Here is a 14892-nt window from a genome sequence, read left to right on the forward strand (position 1 = left end):
AGAAAGAGAAGACTATCTTCACCGGTGGAACTGCGAAACTGTTTTCAGGTTCTTGATGAGGAGTCTGGGAGACAGCAAGCAGACAAAGTCAAAGAGGTGACCCCTCAGGAATACATGAAAGGGACTGAAAGTCAGCTAAGCACAGACAAAGAACCCACACCCTACAAAAAGAGGAACAGAAGAGTAGGAGTAGGAGACTCCCTACTGCATGGGATGGAAATGGAAGTATGCCGGGAAGATCCATAGACCCGCCAACTATGCTATCTCCCTGGAGCATAGATTAGGGATGTGACAGAAGGACTGAACTCATTCATAAAAACTAATGGATACATATCATTTCCTTCTCATCCATGTGGGAACAAATGTCAACAACAACTTTGAAAAGATCACATTAGACTTTGAAGCTCTGGGAAGGAAATGGAAGGATTTTGGAGGCCAGATAGTTTTCTCATCCATCCTACCAGTACTTGGAAGAGGAATAGAAATGAAAAAGAAAGTAATCCAGGTAAGTGAATGGCTACAAAGGTGGTGTTGAAGTGAGGTGTTTTGTTTTGGGGACCACAGGCTAAGCTTCCTGGAAGATGGACTGCTAGCAAGAGATTGCTTGCACTTCACAAGGACTGGGAAGAATGTGTTTGCCCACAGCATGAAGAACTTAATCAGGAATGCTTTAAACTGAATTGGAAGGGGGAGGGAGACACAATCACAGAGGTAAAGATAGATGGTCTTACACATAATAAGAGAAATGGACCAAACAGTTCATAAAAATGTACAAAGAAAAGCAGGCAACAAATCACACCATCTCTGGATTCTATATACAAATTCCAGGAGTATGAGAAACAAATGATAAGAACTAGAAATCTTTGCTCAGGAGGGTAAATATGACTTTACAAGAATAACTGAAACTTGGTGGGAGGACTCCCATGAATATAGCAATTGAATGATATAAATTGTTCAAAACATGAACATGAAAAATAGAAAGTGAGGTGGAGTTGCAGTATATGTCAAATATATATACAGTGGTGCCTCGAATAGTGATTGCTTCTTTTTTGCGATGAAATCGCTTTGCGACGCATTTTTTGCGATCGCAAAAGCAATCGCTTTGCGATGTTCCCGGTGGGGGAATTTCGCTTTGCGATGATTGGTTCCCTGTTTAGGGCACTGATCATCGCAAAGCGATGTTTTTTAACAGCTGATTGGTGGTTTCAAAATGGCTGTCGGGTAAACAAAATGGCCACCCGCTGTTTTGGGGGATGGATTCCTCGCTTAAGAGGCACCAGAAATGGCCACGCTATGGAGGATCTTTGCAGAACGGTGGTTTTAAGCCCATAGGAACGCATTAATCGTGTTTTAATAGCGACGTTTTCGTTCTGCAGCGATTTTTGTGGAACGAATTAATGTCGCTATGCCAGGCACCACTGTATATTGCTGCACAAAAATATAAGAGGAGGAGACTGGCTGCCCCATTGACAGCATCTGGATCAATGTAGTTGGGGCAAAAAACCCAAAAGGAACACGGTAGTTGGTGTTTACTACCAACCACTCGATCAAGGAGAGGATGTAGATGAAACTTTTGAAAACCAAATTGCAAGGATTTCAAAGAGACACAACAGATATCAGGATTATTGATGTTATATTTCAATAATCCTGATATCTGTTGGCAGGCATCCGTTTTTGGCACTTATATGTCAATGTGTTGAATCCCAAATGTCAGCTGCGAGTTTTGCATGATCCCTACATTCACGTGTACATGATACCAATGTAAGGGAACACGAGAGGGAAGACATTAGTGTCAATGTTGCCAAGGTGTACCCTTTAGCTTAGAAGGAGCTACAAGTGGGAGAATAAGCAGTGGATGGCAAAAGCGATAACTATGCAGCTTAGGAAAGCTGTGTCTCTCAACAGGATATGACTCAATACAATAGGGTTCTTGTAAAAAATGAAGAAGGGGATCTTGTCAAAAAAATAAAAAGTTTTCTACCACAAACAGAACCGCAAGAGCTCAGTGACCTGGGGGTAGGCACATACTGGAATAGGTTTAATAATTGCCAGCATAAGTGCAAAGGTTTTGGAGATGCCGCAAACATCACAAAGTGTAGTAGTTGTAAAAGTGATAGCTGTGTATGTGCAAGCAGTATAGGTGAAAATAAAATAAAACCAAAGAGTAAAAAAAAGGCATAAATGGGGTGGCGATTTAAATAACACTTTTTTAAAAATGTGTGATTTTGAGGAAAAATCAAAAAGATGGAGTGCACTTCTTCATAGATGGTCACATCCAAAAGGAAATATTAGTTATTAAAGTGGCATGTCTATGTTCTTTTTAAATCTTAATGCTGTAAGCCACTCAGAGTGGTAGAATATACCAGATGGGTGGGATATAAATCAAATAAATCAAATAAATAAATAAATAAATAAATAAATAAATAAATAAATAAATAAATAAATAAATAAAATTAATTAATTAATTAATTAATTAATTAGTTAATTAGTTAATTAATTAATTTTTATTTTGTTTCATCATAAAGTTTAGGCATACAAGCATGCCAAGGCAGTGGGAGGCCCATGCCTATCTGAAAAAAAGGGGGTGGCGCTGCAACATTTGTTTCCCTGCCACTGCAGCCACAGTAATTCACAGTCTCCAGCCTTCACCTTTCAAAGGAGCTGTGGGTTATACCCATAGCACACATCGACACAGTGCTGGGACAGTATTGCTTACCAATTCCTGCTATAAAAAATATATGGGAAGTTGCAATCAGGGAAAGACAGCTTCCAGGATCTGATGGTGATAGGAAAGGAATCATATAAATTATAATTGTGCTATAATGTACTTCCTGGTACATATGACTGTGTTGCAGGGATGTGTTCTTTTCTGTTGCCAATACAGCTCCACCGTGAGGATCCAGAAAGAACATTTTATTGCCCCAATTAATGAGCACCATCTGACAGAAGTAACTGCAGGATGGAATTCCAGGGGGATGATGAACCCCCTTGCTCATAATCCCACAGGGAGGAAGCATGGTAGACAATGACAGAAGTTTACCAATGTATCAGTACTATGCTCTCTATTTTTTTACAAAAGGGACAGGCAGCCAAACGACATCAATGACAGGAACAACACACAGTGGCTTGCCAGGAAACGTACTGTAGTAGTTTCCTGGTGGGTGGGATTTGATGCAGAGACAGCAGAGAGAAAGAGCAAAAGATTCGAGATTGGCTATGCATTGTCTGAACACACACAAAAACTCAAAATCAATGAGGCACAATTGGAAAAAAAAATTCTGTGGTGTGACCACAGCCAACACTGAGAAGTGGTAAATGGTCCAAAGTTCCCAAGTGAGGCTCATAACTGGGGATTTGACCTCACTACCCTAATCATTGCTGCATACTAATTTATACTGGCCAGTGGGTAAACTGTTATAAACAACCTAAGCCACTAGTTTGAGCCTGTGTCCTGTTGATTGGTCTCAGGATTCCCACAAACCTAAAGTCTGTCCACCTTGACTATGCTAACTGAATTATATACAGGCTCTGAAGAATAAACTTTCTAGCATTATTTGTAAGAGAGCTAATCATGCAATAGAAGAAGGGTTAGTGAGCTAACTTAGAAATTACAAAGGAATCAGAGCTTACAAAAGTAACCTCTACCCCCTTTTGTGCTTGCTTTTAATGAACACTCAAGTGATTGAATTTTCTGGGCACTGATGTTGGTGGAAAGTGAATGTTCAAAGTGACATGAATAAGTCTCCATGGAAACAGTATTTTAAGTGTATACACAGGCACACATATACATACAAAAGTATATTTGTAGCAGACACACTCTCCTGTCCACCAATCATCCAGCCATAACAATGGGTGCAGTACAACTAACCAACTGCAGATTGGAGCCTAAATGGAATGACAAACAGCATCTAATCGCATAAGTAAATATAGCTCCACACAGGCTGGGGTAGCGGGCAGATAAAGGCAACAGCATACAAAAACCATGGGAAATTGGCATCTGTTTCCAATGGTTCACAGGTACCAAAACACAATGTGTTGAGTTCATTGAAAATGGTTACATAATTCTATCTAATGATTCTATTTTTAAAAATGGATTCCAGAAGAGAGGGGGGGGAGATGGAAAAGGAATGGTAGAATAAAACAAAATCTCATATCCACAAATAGTCAATATGTTTATTGTTTTATATCAACTGGGAATGTTTCGTCTTGAGTAAAGAAGACTGAGGGGTGATCTGATAGCACTTTTCAAATATTTAAAAGGCTGTCATACAGAGAAGGGGCAGGATCTGTTCTTGATCATCCCAGAGTGCAGGATACGCAACAAAGGGCTGAAGTTAAAGTAAGCCAGATTTTGGTTGAATATCAGGAAAAATTTCCTAACTGTTAGAGCAGTACAACAGTGGAACCAGTTAGCTTGGCAGGCATTCAAGAAAAACTTAGATAATCACCTGGCAATTATACTTCGATTGTATTCCTGCATTGAGCAGGGGTTTAGACTTGATGGTCTTGTAGGCCCCTTCCAACTTCACTTTTCTATGATTCTATAAACAAAATACTTAAACTCTCCAAAACCCTTTAAAATTGGTTTAAAAACTAGGAGATGGGAAAAGACAAGGAAGAGTTATTAATTTTGCAGTGATAGGCAGTGATAGGCAGAGAACAGGATGGCAGTCCATGAAAAGGGGGACAAATAGTATTGTATAGTTCTCTTTTCCATGTCTACATGCTTGTTGTTACATCAGTTGTGATGCAAATCCAGTAGGAACCCCTTATTTTCATTATTCACATTAAGAGAGATACAGATTCTTTCTTACTCTATGTTTATCCCATCCTTTCTGATTTGTTTTTGGCCTCAGTTTGGATTGTGGCCTTTGTACAGGGCATCAGACTGGCAGGCACAAGAGAAAGTGGTGGTCCCAAATATCTGGAATTCCTTCTGAAATATATATGGATTCATTGTTGGGTTTTGCTATTATTGCCATCGTTACTTTATTTTGAAAACCCTGTACTTCACAAAAGTTGTTGTGCAAGGCACCAGAACTTTTGTGGTGTTTAGTTTTGCAACAGAATAGTTTTGTATGCATCTTGACATTTTTAATTCTGTCTGCACATGGACATATGAGGGCTTTGCTGATTGATTGATTGATTGATTGATTGATTGATTGATTGATTGATTGATTGATTGATTGATTGATTGATTGATAATTATAAATAAATTGAACATGTTGACATTCTAACAAGCCTGAAAAAGAAAACCTCATAATGTCATATATTGATGAATGATAGAGTCTAATGAAGCAGCCTACAGTCGATCTAAAATTATTCTGTCTCAAGATGCCACAGGCTTCTTCGTTGTTTAACACTGGGGGGAGTGGGTTATGAAGGAAGAGAGACAGAGATACATAGGAAGCAGTGGTACAAAGAGTTTGGCTTGAGCAATGCAGAGTTGCACAACAGTGTTTTGTTTAATTCCTTATCAAGTAATATTCATCACATGAACACGCCCACCTACTGCTTGACAAGGTTGTGCAAGCTTCTCCACTACCCTTGCCAATGATTTCACAACATAGCATACGACATTTGGCATGCTTTCCACTTCTCATGTTTGGAGAAAACTTCCTTAGCAGTACCAGTCCCAAGAGGCTCCTGTAGATCTTTATTAACAAGGTCAGGGGGACCTGTGGTCCTTTGATGTCCCCAGATTGCAATACCTATCAGTTCCGGACAGCATGACTTTTGCTCAGAGATGACAGGAGAGTAAATTCAATGACATCTGAAGGTTTATAGATTCCCCAAGTCTGTTCAGTGGTCAGAATCTACTCCTTGGATCATTGGGTAGCATACAAATATAATGAACAAGCAAATAAAAAGTGGATTCTTCCTTCAGCAGTGAGAGATTAGAACTCCTGATTTAATGTAAGAAAACTGAGTGAGGATATAATTCCTCTCTCCAAATAAAAAGAATTGAATGGGGAACAGATTAAACATGGTTAAGAACCTGGTTCACAACCCTTTTGAACAGCCATCGAGCTTTATAACAGCATATTTCATGAGCTGAACTGTGCTGCACTGTATGTTCAGTGCTCCACAATTTTGTTATATGAAGGATGCAGTGGCCATTGGAATTTAGATAAAATAATAATCATGTGTTGTCAAGTCAATTCTGGCTTACAGCAATCCTTTCCAGAAATCTCAAGGTAGCAAATACTCAAAAGCGGTTTAGTACACCCTTGTTTTGACAGTGCCCCTGAACTGTGCAGCTCGCCCAAGGCTACACAAACTGGCTCTTCTCCTAGGAGACACATTGGGGAACCAAACTCCCAGTGTCTGGCTTGGCAGACAAATACCAATTGCCCCCCCAACCCAGGAATAAAGCGCGAGACAATAGTATGGGTTTAAATATGGGCCACACTTTATTAAACACACAATCATATACCAAGATTTTATTCTGAAGGAGGGGCCTGCTGTAGTGCGGAAACCTTTAAAGAGGGTTATCATAAGGGCGAGTCCCCGGCCGCCCAGGATCCCGCGACCATAAAGTATCGCAGGGACCTGGCCGGCCACTAGCCCAAACCCCCAGACCTTTATCCCCCTTTGTTTGAGGGTTGTTAGTCTGGAGTGGCCCAGTGCATCTCTCCGCCACAGGCACTGTAATCGCACAATCCGCAGTGCCGTGCGGTAGGATGCACTGTTGGCTTACTTGAACTTACTGTGGGACCCACCGTAGATGCCTATTTTTCCGCACTACCCGCCACAGCATAGGGACTAGCCTGGCTATGTCCCATGCCCGCCACAGAGCCCTGTGAGCTCAGCAAGCAGGCCCCCCCGAATGTCCTCTAGAAATACCTCCAGACCCTCATCCGACAGATGCACGCCGTCACTCCGGAACATTTGTAGCCTCTCGGCTTGAATGTTGTGGTGCCCTATCACAGATCCAATACCGTTGCAGACGCCTCTGCATACCTCTCTGTTGACGCCCCGCCGGGCCCTGTTCACTGCAGCAGTCCTCACAGAGCCTCGCCAGGCTATCCGAGGTATAATTGTAGACCAAATGATATGCATCGTCGGGTATGTTGTCTTCAATCTCTTCAGGTCTCGTAGAATGTCCAGTATTAACGCCTTGCCAGGCAGGCGGGGCAAGTCGTTGCCTCCCAAATGTATAAGCAACAGGTCAGGAGGGCAGTGACCAAATGCCGTGGCTCTGCCTAGTTGACCCCATTGCATGCCACGCAGCCCCTTCCATGTAATGGTAGCCCGTGCTCCTAGCCCCAGGTTGCGTCCCCAATGAGATGCTGCCGCATAGCGCTCTGCCCAATATACATAGCTATGCCCGATGATCAAGATGTGCTTCCGTGTACTTGCGCTTGAGCCACCTGTAAAGACATCAGTCAGACACCTGCCTACACTGTAGGTAGGGCTCTAATATATCTTTTATAACAGGAAGAGGACCAGCGCCCTAATCGCTTGATGTCCTGCGTGCTGTAGCCCATGGCTGCCGCAGTGGATGCCGCTCCAATCCTGAATGAATGCGTGCCGAACCTAGCACCCCTAATACCAACCGCCTGTAGGGCTAAACCTGTTAGTTTCCAGAACTGGTATTTCGTTAATGGAGATTTATCGGCATGCTGGAAGAAATAACCCGGCTCGCTACCCCTGTATTCTAAGTATGCTTTAACGGCTGCAACTGGGCAAATGCTCTTGTTTGAGCATTGCCCTAAAACTAACTGCCTGCCTTTTCCCCTTTGATCAGCTTTAGATCTTCTAATCAACAGCTCAACTCTTGCTCCTTGCACTTTCACATCCCCCCACTGTAGGGCTGCCCTAACCTTGTCCGCCTTACCTTGAGCCACCAATTCACTGATCCTCAGGGCACCGAAAAAGGCTATGAGAGACGCGGCATAGAATAAGCTTATTTCATACTTATCCCTGCACAGTGTCCTCCACTGCGTGCACATACGTTCCAGGATGTCAGGTGATATGGGTGCCCTAGTGTCCAGTGTTCTGCCCCTCACCTTAGACCACCCTTCTAACATTTTCCTAACTCGAAAATCGCCAGTGGTATCCCTGTAGCCATTGCTTTTCGCCTGAAATGCTACAGCTGACAGCTTACCCTGTATAGTGGACGGCGCTAGCCCTCTCTTATACAGGTATACCATGAACTGCTGCAGGTGTTCCACCGGGACCGGCCAAGCCTGGTCCAGATGCGCCATCCTTCTAAATTGCATGAACTCCGTACTCACTGCGGAGTAGCCCTTCCTTGTCCTTTCTGCCAGGGCCATCCCTATTGCTGTGGATGCGACGTCGCGCCAATCTGCCAGACTTCCGGGGGAAGAACGTCTGGCGTCTCCCTGGCTTCTGGGGCCAGTTCCCTGAACCGGGCGATCTGTTGACGTGACAAGGCGTCAGCTATGCTATTGTCTACCCCGGGGACGTGTCTGGCGCGCACCACTATATTGAACTGCAGTGCCCTGAGTGTAAAGGCCCTTACCAGTTTCATAACCCGCTCCGATTGTGCTGTCTGGTTGTTCACGATGTGCACAACCGCCAGGTTATCGCACCAAAAGTGCACAACAGAATTAGCCCATTGTTCCGCCCATAGCCATAGTGCTCCTACAATGGGGAAGAATTCTAGGAAGGTTAGATCCCTTGTAATGCCGCTCTGTTGCCACGCCTGCGGCCACAGGCCTGAGCACCATTTGCCGTGGCAATAGATGCCAAATCCCAATGACCCAGCGGCATCCGAGTGCACTTGGAAATTTGCCTTCAGATTTATCTTGGACCTCCAGAAAGAGACCCCGTTGAACGATTGGAGGAATTGGCTCCATACCTGGAGGTCCTCCCTCATGCCCCGTGTTACCCTGGTCCTGTGAGTCGGTCTCTTGAGACCCCTCATAGCTGTGCATAGACGCTTGAGGAATGCTCGGCCCGGTGCCACAACCTTGCAGGCAAAGTTCAAATGGCCAACTATTTCCTGCAGGTCTTTAAGGGAAGCTTTCTTTTTGTGTAATAGAGCTTCAACCCGGGCCCTCAGGTCAATTAGCTTGTCCCGTGGTAACCTCGATGTTTGCTGTACCGTATCAAGCTCTATACCCAGGAAGGTTAAAGACGTCGCCGGACCCTCTGTCTTATCCTCCGCTAGGGGCAACCCTAACTCTTTGGCTAATGCTTGGAATGCGCGGAGTATGACGCCGCATCTACCTGTGCCTCCCTTTCCACAGAAAAGGAAGTCATCGAGGTAATGCGCTGTTGAGTTGCTTCTCACCATGCACCTAAGTCTCCATTCAATAAACGTGCTGAACTTCTCAAATGCGGCACATGACACTGAGCATCCCATGGGTAGGGCCCTGTCCACAAAGTATGCGCCACCAAACTGGAAGCCTAACAAGTTAAAATCCTGAGGGTGAACTGGCAGCAGCCTAAAGGCTGATTTAATGTCACACTTTGCCAGTTCAGCCCCTACACCACATTTCCTGATCATTTTCACTGCATCATCGAAGGAGGTGTACCTGACCGTGCATAATTCCTGGGGGATAGCATCGTTCACTGATGCCCCCTCCGGGAAGGACAGGTGATGAATTAAACGGAATTCCCCCGGGACCTTCTTGGGCACTATACCTAGTGGTGAAACTCTGAGGTTCGCCATAGGCAGTTTCGAGAAGGGGCCGAGGACCCTGCCCTCTTTCACTTCCTTGTCAATTTTTAGTTGTACTATATCCTCCATACCTGCCACTGATCTGAGGTTCCGGGCCATGAAGGCCTTGCGTTCTCCTTTAGCCGGTATTCTAAACCCCCATTTAAAACCCTCCAATAAATACTTAGCGTCTTCATGGCGAGGGTAGAACCTCAACCACTCCTCCAAGACCTGCACTTTAATTGGGCTGGGCCCCTTTTGCATTGCTGCCACCTCCGTTGTTAGTCTTCCTGGGGCCCCCGGAGTTCCTGCTCTGTCTCTGGGCCCCCACCCTAAAGCACGAGGAGTTTGCATGTTGGCCCCCGCATGTGAGACATTCGTGTCTGAACTTGCAGGGCTTCTTATTACAGTAGCCCCTGGCGTTAAATTGAAAACAAGGCAGGCAGGGTTGAACCACCTGCCCCGCACCTGCGCGGGTAGCTTGTGTGGCTAACGGTCTCCTATTGATATGCCCACTATCAAAACGGTCCCCTGTGTTGGGCCTGGAAGGGGCCATATGCTGCAGCCAGAGCCCAGGTTGCGGTTCGTCCCACCGCAAGTTTGGTTGAATGGCGCTCCTCATGCGGAAAGCCTGATCATATTGCAACCAAGCCTGCCCTGCGAAGTCAGTGTAAGCCCTATATATGATGTCTAAATACTGAAAGAGGGCCTGCGCCCTCCACGGCTGTGCTTTTACAATAACCCCAGCGTAAATTAAGAACCCGGGGAACCAATTAGCCCAAGTTCTCTCCGGCTTTTTCCTTCTTCTCTTCTCCTTATCCTTCTCATCCTCCCCCTCTAAGTCCTTCTTTTCCACTTCCCTATTAAGCAATTCAAATACATCTATGTACTTTCCTTTCCAAATTTTCTCCTTAGTTGCCGGGCTCAAATGATCGCCCAAAGGCGTCGAATAGTCCCCATAAGGCAGCGCCGTGATAGGCACCGTGTTATAGCCCGTGTTGGGTACCGAAGGGTAAAGCCAGGCCCCCGATCCAGCTGTAAGCGTAGGCTGGGCCTGGGCGGGAGGAGCCCCGGCAGGAGCGCCCCACCCCGTGAGGTGCGGGGTGGCATAAGGCCAGGGGGCATTGGGTAAACCCGGGCTCATCGAGATGTAGGGTGCTGTCTGTGGATATGTTCCTGGTGCACCCGCAGGCCAGGGCCATGCTGGGGGAGCTGCTTGGGCAAATGGCCCGGTTGCATACTCACCATACGATGTGGACGGTCCGCCCTGCTCCTCATCTTGCTGTGGGGCTTCGCAGCTAACCTCCTCAATCTCCTCCTGTTCCTCCTGGCTTACGGATGCCTGTTCCGACTCCTCCCTGGGTACCGGCCGCTGCTCCACAATCCGGCGCCTCTTTGCGGCTACCACGGCACCATCCTCGTCCTGCCTCGAAGCCGCATCCGTACCCTGTGTGGACTCAATAGCCGCACATCTCTGTGTTAGCTCGCGAGCCATGACCCTTAGCCTGGCTGTCCTGTGGCTTTTGGACTCCCTAGCCGATCTACGCACCCCACGTGGTTGAGCCGGCTGCTTTCCCAGTGTTTGGGCCTCCAAGGCCTCAATTTTATTCTGTAATTTCTGCCAGACCGGCCAAGATTCCTCATCTGAAGAGGAATGCGGCGGTGATGCGTGGGTTACCTGCCTCCTCTGGGCCGGCTGCTTCCCTTTCTTGTTTCCAACCCCTTTTCGTGGTGCCATCTTGTATTTATTCGTTATATAAACAACACAATTAACACCTGAGTAATCCTCCCCTGGGTTAGGTTATTTCTTTATGCCCAATACGAAAATGTGGTTAGTTAGTTATGTGGATTGCCAAAGCAAGCCTATATGAAACCCTGCCGCGTGGTGCAACGGTACACAGTACAAACGTGCAGCAGTATTTGTCCCTTTTTAATTATTATTATTATTATTATTATTATTATTATTATTATTATTATTATTATTATTATTATTATTATTATTATTATTATTATTATTATTTGTATAAAATGAATGAGATAAAGTATATTCAATTAAATTTAAGCTTAGGCTTTTACTCCTTAACCCGTCAATTAATTCGTCTGTGTGTAAATAGCTATGCAGGACTAATCAATTAATCAATTAACTGCAGCTCAAGTTGATTGTATATCCAAATTTGCAAATAATATTCTCAATGATTCGCTATGCAACCAGCCAATTAATTAGCTATTTATAGATTTAACACGTCTAAGTAAATTTATATAAATGAAATGGTACAAAATTAAAGTGCAGATAGATTGGAGTGGAGGCAAAAGTACTCCTATGATATGTGCAATTTATGCTTTACTAATTAACCATCCAATTAATTCATCTGTTCATATATCAAATCAGGCTAAATACATGCATATAAAATGACTGTACAGCAAAATTGAATCAATAGGCAATGCTCAGTTTATGCTTTAATACCTAACAAGGCAATTAATTTGTCTATGTATATATTTATCTAGTAGTAATCAATTGCAACATTAATTCGCTGTGGTGCTACTGCCAATCAATTGCGATACACTGTAATTGCTGTGGAGCTGCTGTGAGGTATTCCCCCTCCCAGGTAGGGCAGTGCCCGGGAATAGACAGCCCCAAGGAACAGATAGGATCCGAGTGTATTGTGCTCCTTTCAGGTGAGGCACAAGCATGCAGGGAATGCCCAATTGAGCAAGCTAGGTCGCTAAACCGGTGTTGCCTTGATCCCCTGCGACTCACTAGGCGCCGAAAACAAGGGCTGCAAATGAGTAGGCGGGTGGGCGGGGCTGCAAAATTGGCGGGAAATTCAAAATTTTACTCTGGCCCCTAGCGCTCCGATCGAATGAGGTGAACCCCCGCAGATGGCTTGCCACCGCCAGCAGCAAAGGCAACAAAAGACCAGTGCTCCTAATCAGCGAATGCCCAATTGAGCAAGCTAGCTAGCTGAACCGGTGTTGCGCAGATCCCCCCGCGACTCAGTAGGAGCCGAAAACAAGGGCAGCAGATGAGTAGGCGGGTGGGCGGGGCCCCAAAAATGGCAGGAAATTCAAAATATTCACTGGCCCCTAGCGTCCCAATCGAGCAATGTGAACCCCCGCAGATGGCTGGCCTCCGACAGCAACAAAAAGGCCCTGAGGACCGGTGTTCCTAAGGAATCAGGCGCAGCGGCGGCCCTATGAGCGTAGGGAAAGCGCGGGTTTCCCGGGCCGAGCCGAGCGATTCCTAGCGGTCCCACAAGCGCGTGTCGCTATCCCTGCGGCTCCCAGAGCGGGTTAAGCTGACAAAAGGAACCAGAGCGGAAGCGGCGCCGCTTCCTAGAGGCACGGTCCGGGACGCGAAAAATTCGCCGCCGCCCCTATGTACGAGCGAGGCCGAAAGGACCGCCTTGGCGCAGCGCCGAAGGAGGGAAAAAAGCGAAGGAGGCTCACGGGGCTTATCTAAGTAAGGAGCCAAAGCGAGGGGTGGATGGGGGGGCGGAAGGGACAGGCGCCCGATGAGTAGCTAGTAGTCTACGCTCCCTCCCGGGGGCAGCCCTTTTCCCGCTTAGGGTCCCCTTTCCCTCTGTACTTAGCCTGTGGGAGGAGCCGATGCTTCTCCCGATCCGGTAAAGCTGGGCTGCCGCGCTCCGCTCTCCAAGCCCGTCCGCTGCTGCCTCACCCCCTCTCTAATCGCAACAGTAATCCAGCAATGAACCAGTCGCCACAATGACCAGTCGCTGCTCGCCGACCACCCTCTTTCCAGCTCGGTGCCTGAAAAGAAGATGGCGTTCCGGAAGGGGAAGGCCCTTTAAATACCAGGGCTTTCCCCTCCCACCCGGAAGTTGCGTTGGCCCTTCTCGCGCTATCCCGGGTGGAGGGCAAGGCCAGCCTCGCTGTTCGAGGTCAGGGACCCTCCAGCGGCTGGATCAACCACTGAGCTATCTCGTTAGCTAGGTTTTTTCAGTTACTTTTTAAAAAATTAAAGCACTACAAGCCATTAACATGAGGTTAAAAAAAAACCCGACATATCTAATGAAAATACCCTCTTATTTTAAAAAGTACAAAAGAATTAAATTTAGCCTAGACAAGTTACATCTGTAAATTAATGCATTCGTTTCTTAACTACTGAAAAAAGGAATTAATTGCCAGAAGAATCTTGTTTGTTAGTTACATATTCAGTCTCTTTATTTTATTTATTTTTCTGTAAATATGTTTATTTTGCAGTAAAATAATATTTTTGGAGATAATTTTATTTAGAAGCATAGAAGCTGTGATTAGAAGATTCAAATAGTCACACTCTAATTGTGGAGGACATAGAAGTAGTCTTCCTGAAGAGTGGAAAAGCTTTGCAAGTACGCTCAGGTGTCCTCTGGGCAATGGCATAAAACAGGCCAATCCTTCACTTCCAGAAGCATTGCATTGTAAACTTGCAGAACTGTGCAATGCTCTGATATAAATAAATACTGTAATTGTGAACAGTAAGTCACAGTTAGAGTAGGTCCATTTAAATCAATAGATCTTGCCAAAGAGTTGACTCAACCTGTGTGTAGGCATCGTTCAGTCTCGACAGACTATGGTAACGTGCTCTGAATAGAGGTGTTCGAACACCATCTAGTGTGGCTGAGAAGGCCAATTTGAGAGTGACAATCCCTTCCACACTGAAGACGGGACTACCTCTTTGCCTGCTGAACAAGCATCTCTTCAAATTGAGAGAGGCCATGATGCACTGCCTCCAGGCTGAATGCTCAGAGGTCAGGTTTTCCAATCTGTTGAGGTCCATTCCTAAGACACAGGCTTTGCCTGGGGGCTAATTTTTTCCCCAGTATTTGGCATATGAAATTCTTGCTGCTGTAGTTATATGTATGATCAGATATCTTTTTTTTCTTTTCCTATCGAGTCTAGTATTATATTCAACAAAAAAATGCATGGAATTATAGAGGATAAGTTTTTTTTGTAAAAATTCAGATTAGTTTCCAAAAGCTCTTAGATTCCCTACAAGTCCAACACATAATCCAGTAGATGTCACTGTTAGTCTGTTTTTCTTTTAATTTTTTTCTATGTCCTGTGTTTACATTCCTTTCTTCCTCACTGTCTGTTATCTCTTCCTTCCCTCTGATTCTTCCACCTCCCACAGTCAAAGTAAAATTGTCCACAAATTCCCCAAACTTAGTGAGTTAGTTGTTTCCAGAGCCTTGTTTCAGCAATGTCTGTTATCAGTACTGTAGTTTTTCTGTCCTATTACTCCTTCACCAATAATTCACAGA

General features: G+C 45.3%; 1 long non-coding RNA gene across 2 annotated transcripts in view; it reads right to left on the reverse strand.

Moving 5' to 3' along the window:
• Positions 1-6388: 6388 nt before the first annotated feature.
• The window catches only part of LOC140702004 (uncharacterized), a 108801-nt gene continuing 100297 nt past the window's right edge, over positions 6389-14892 (reverse strand). For both annotated transcript variants that reach the window (XR_013538468.1, XR_012081048.2), the window contains exons 3-4: positions 10877-13399; positions 6389-7373 (exon numbers count right to left, since the gene is read on the reverse strand). This is a non-coding gene — a long non-coding RNA (uncharacterized LOC140702004). The remainder of the gene's footprint in view (positions 7374-10876; positions 13400-14892) is intronic.

Source organism: Pogona vitticeps, chromosome 9, assembly GCF_051106095.1.
Source record: "Pogona vitticeps strain Pit_001003342236 chromosome 9, PviZW2.1, whole genome shotgun sequence".
Taxonomy (NCBI): Eukaryota; Metazoa; Chordata; class Lepidosauria; order Squamata; family Agamidae; genus Pogona; species Pogona vitticeps.